General features: G+C 41.2%; 1 protein-coding gene across 2 annotated transcripts in view; it reads left to right on the forward strand.

Annotated features, from left to right (window-relative positions):
- The first annotated feature begins 362 nt into the window (after window positions 1–362).
- INTS1 (integrator complex subunit 1) overlaps window positions 363–4,841 on the forward strand; it is a 190,185-nt gene continuing 185,706 nt past the window's right edge. The window contains exons 1-2 of one of the 2 annotated variants that reach the window (XM_053694668.1): window positions 367–451; window positions 4,810–4,841. The exon at window positions 4,810–4,841 is cut by the window's right edge and continues 39 nt beyond it. The gene's annotated coding sequence lies outside the window, so the exon portion shown is untranslated. Of the gene's footprint in view, window positions 452–4,809 lie in introns of both variants that reach the window. The other variant, XM_053694669.1, reaches the window with a different exon arrangement.

A 4,841-nucleotide genomic window follows, 5' to 3' on the forward strand; every position in this document is an offset into this window, starting at 1 on the left:
AAAGAACAAATAAAGTTTCCTGTATTTAGATATGTAAAAAAGACAAACTCTAAATCTCAGGGTGCCTGTAATACATCAGCCACTAATCAGGGTCCCAGCCTTTGTCACATCAAGGCTTCCTTTAACAAAAATAAACTCACATGACAAATCCTTCTCCTGCCCTTTAAAGAAACTGTGCTCAGAGATGCACTAGTAAAACACAACACCTCCCTATTGCTCTTCTGCATCCTCAACTCTCTGTATCATGTGATTACTGCAGTCATGTGACAAAAGGTCCTTAGCACGGATGGGATCTAGTTGCTACCATTGGGTGTAAGGCGTCGCTAATGGATCACAGAGTTACAATGCAATGCGCATGCGTTCCTGCCTGGACGGAAGGATGGTTTTGAAACAGTGCCTTAGACTTTGGTTTTGAGCCTTAGACGGTCAGACGTTGTGTTGATACACGGAGGTACATGACAAATAACATCCTGGTCTAGAATAGTCTCGCTTAGCCTTAGTAATAAAGGAGGCCGCGGTGTATCACTGCACGGGTAACTGTAAGAGCGCAGGGAAACCGGAGAAGGTGGTGAGGCATGGGGTGGGTGAATGGAGCTTTTGGTATTGGATGATCAAATGGGTAGTGAGCATGTTGTTGCCAACCATTTGACAAGGGGGTTAAAATCAAATGAATATAAAATCCGTATACAACTTGTCACATAGCTGGTGCTCATACATTTCAAAAGGGACATAACATTGCAAAAAGAAAGTACTTCAAGGTGTAGGATCATTTTACTATTGCTGCAAATAACCTGCAATTAAACACACTCTGGGAGCTAGCTGAGCCAGTGACAATAGGCATATGTGTATAGCCACCAATCAGCTGCTAGCTCCCAGTAGTGCATTGCTCCTCCAGTAGCCTAGGTATGCATCTCAACTAAAGATACCAAGAGAACAAAGTACATTTGCTAATAGAAGTAAATTGAAGTATATTTTTTTTAATACACTCTGATATTGAAAAGCATTTTAAATTGAGATGTTTTGTGTGAATCATGATAGTTTAAAGGGACAGTCTGCCCCAGAACTACCCTGCTTTGCATAACCAACACACTTATATAAATACACTTTTTACCTCTGTGGTTACCTTGTATGTAAGCCTCTGCAGACTGCCCCCTTATTTCAGTTCTTTTGACAGACTTGCAGTTTAGCCAATCAGTGCTGCCTCCTAGTTAACTCCACGGGCGTGAGCACAATGTTATCTATATGACAAACATGAACTAACACCTTCTAGTTGTAAAAAAACCTGTCAAAATGCATTCAGATAAGAGGTTGCCTTGAAGGGCTAAGATATTAGCATATGAGGCTTCCTAGGTTTAGCTTTCAACTAAGAATAAAAAGAGAACAAAGCAAAATTGATGATAAAAGTAAATTGGAAAGTTGTTTAAAATTACATGCCCTATCTGAATCATGAAAGTCTATTTTTGACTAGACTGTCCCTTTAAATTTTGACTTTTATGTCCCTTTAAACTAAGTGCTACGATATTGCAGTTCTTGCCAAAAACAAACACAAAGTCATAACCTCTTGTTTGCAGTTTATTTAAACAAAATAGTAAATAATGAATTTTGGAATAAAATTGTAACTCTTTACAACTGGGACCTCCTCATGTATTCATTTGTTTTGTCTGGTCTCATGATCCTGCCATTGTTCTTTTTACCATGAATCAATATTATTGTGTACTCCGTAATATGGAATTTGGTGTTGCATTACAAATAACTTATAGCAAAAATAAAATTGTCTCTAACATTGTTTTCAATTTATAAAGGATACCAAAAATGTCATGCTGCCTGAAAGGGAAATAAGGAATTTAGTTTTCTTTATTGAAATTTAGAACACAAATAAATAAGATAGAATTATTTGGCTCTACTGTATTCAGACTATGAAAAGAAACATGAGCTTCATTTATTATATAATGGGATGACAATGTTCCTAGGCAGGAAACATGTCCTCCTATTTTCACTGGAAGCAAGGCAGCGTGTAGTACTTGAATTTAAAATGACATGCTCTAATTTGTTAGAACATGTCATTTTAAGACTAGTGACCCTCAGGACCCACAGAGCACTGCTGGTCCTGAGAAGAAACGTCATTAGACCCAATCAGCAGCGATAGTTGCATAACCCAGCTGTGTAACTAGTGCTGCTAATTGCATTGGTGTTCTTTGCGGGGGGTTAAACACATAGAAGTACAGGGTCACTGGTCTTAAAATGATATGCTGTAGCAAATTAGAGTCCTTTGATATTACTTGTGCAGCCTGACCTCCGTTCTTTGCACAATAAGTTTGATAGCAGGGCTGGTCAATCATCATAGACTGAAAAGTTTTAGAAGAAAATTAAAGAACTAGTAATATGATGTAAAAAAATACCCTTTTTATAAGTTCAGCTGATTTTCTTCATTACAAATTCATCTTGAACTCCTACTACTCTGCCCTTAATCTCCACAAGCAACACTACTTCTCTACTCTTATCTCTAATCTTTCTTCAAACCCAAAACGTCTGTTCTTCACTTTCAATACTCTCCTCCGCCCTCCTCCACTTCCTCATACAACTTCTCTGTCAGCTCAAGACTTTGCCAGTCACTTCATTAACAAAATTGATTACATCAGACATGAAATCAGTTCTCAACACAATTCCATTCTCTCCCCCCCTCAAATACTCTCACTCAACCACAACCCTCATAACCTGAAACTTAGTTCATTCTCCCCTGTTACTGAGGACGACGTTTCAGCACTTATACTGCGCTCTCACCTCACTACCTGTCCCCTTGACCCTATCCCCTCACATCTGCTCCCCTCTCTCTCTGCTACCCTTACCACTATACTAACACATATTTTCAACCTCTCCCTCAGCACTGGTACATTTCCCTCATCAATGAAACATGCACTGGTCACACCTATCCTCAAAAAACCTTCCCTTGATCCTACCTCCCCATCCAACTACCGCCCAATTTCTCTCCTCCCTCTTGCTTCAAAGCTTCTTGAAAAACTAGTATATGCACGCCTATCCCATTTCCTTACGTTAAACTCCCTTCTTGACCCGCTGCAATCTGGATTTCGTCCCTATCACTCCACAGAGACAGCTATTGTTAAGGTCACCAACGACCTACTTACAGCTAAATCAAAAGGCCACTTCTCTCTGCTTATCCTCCTTGATCTGTCCGCAGCCTTTGACACTGTCGACCACCCTCTTTTGCTCCAAACCCTCCAATCCTTCGGCATCTGTGACACAGCCCTTTCGTGGCTCTCTTCCTACCTGTCAAACCGTACCTTCAGTGTAGCCTTCTCTGGGGCCTCCTCTGCCCCGTCACCACTTTCTGTCGGAGTACCGCAAGGCTCTGTCCTCGGTCCCCTTCTCTTCTCAATCTATACGTCATCACTAGGTTCCCTAATTAAGTCCCACGGTTTCCAATATCATTTGTATGCCGATGACACCCAAATCTACTTCTCTGCACCAGAACTATCTCCTTCCTTGCTAACCCGTGTCACTAACTGTCTTTCTCACATCTCTTCCTGGATGTCCTCTCACTACCTCAAGCTAAATCTCTCCAAAACTGAGCTCCTCATTTTCCCCCCTTCTTCAAAAATCTCCACCCCTAATATCTCTATAACTGTTGACAACTCCATCATTACCCCTACCTCGCATGCCCGATGTCTCGGGGTCACATTTGACTCAGATCTTTCCTTCACTCCTCACATTCAGTCCTTGGCTACAGCCTGCCGCTTCCACCTTAAAAACATCTCTAAAATTAGACACTTCCTTACACAAGACACAACCAAGATTTTAATCCACTCTCTCATTCTTTCCCGCCTTGATTACTGCAACTCTGTCCTCTCTGGTCTCCCCACCTGCCGTCTAGCTCCTTTACAATCCATAATGAATGCCTCTGCCAGACTCATCTTCCTTACACGTCGCTCTTCATCTGCTGCGCCTCTCTGCCAATCCCTTCACTGGCTTCCTCTTGCCTCTAGGATCAAACACAAAACTCTCACTCTTACATACAAAGCCCTCAACTGCACTGCTCCCCCCTACATCTCAGACCTTGTCTCCAGATACTCTCCCTCCCGTCCCCTTCGCTCTGCTCATGACCTCCTACTCTCCTCCTCTATTGTCACCTCATCACACTCCCGTTTACAGGACTTCTCCAGACTGGCTCCCATCTTGTGGAACTCTCTGCCTCGCTCCACAAGACTCTCTTCTAGTTTTAAAAGCTTCAAGTGCTCCCTAAAGACTCTACTGTTCAGGGACGCATACAACCTACGCCAACCCTTCCTAATACTAGTTCCTCTCCTCCACTGCAATCCCCTGAACCCTCTTAGCATGTAAGCCTAAAAGTCCAGCTGTTTGTAGATCACCTTCTTAAGAGCTGACTACAACAGTGCAACTCTTGGCAGGGCCCTCTACCCAATAATTGTTTTGTTGTACTCCCCCTTTTGTTTATAGCGCTGCGGAATCTGTTGGCGCTCTACAAATAACTAATAATAATAATAATAATAATAATAATAATAATATATTACAGATACATAGAGGGCTGAAAAATATACATTTACCAGTCAGGCAAAACTGTTTTTGTTAAAAATAGGCAAAACTAATCCTTTGTCAGCTGCAGTTTCTTACTAGTGTAAATTTCCACATCTATTCACACGCTATTTATATACACCCATTTGCTGCTGTTTTTTTAGTTTGTGAAATTGTGATTTCTATTTCTATATTTATTAGATAACTAAAGATTAGTTTATTTATTCTATCTAACACATTATGTATTTCATATTCTGGCAGGCTAAAGTACACCCTGGGTGCTCAGAATGGCC

Source organism: Bombina bombina, chromosome 11 (genome assembly GCF_027579735.1).
Source record: "Bombina bombina isolate aBomBom1 chromosome 11, aBomBom1.pri, whole genome shotgun sequence".
NCBI lineage: Eukaryota > Metazoa > Chordata > Amphibia > Anura > Bombinatoridae > Bombina > Bombina bombina.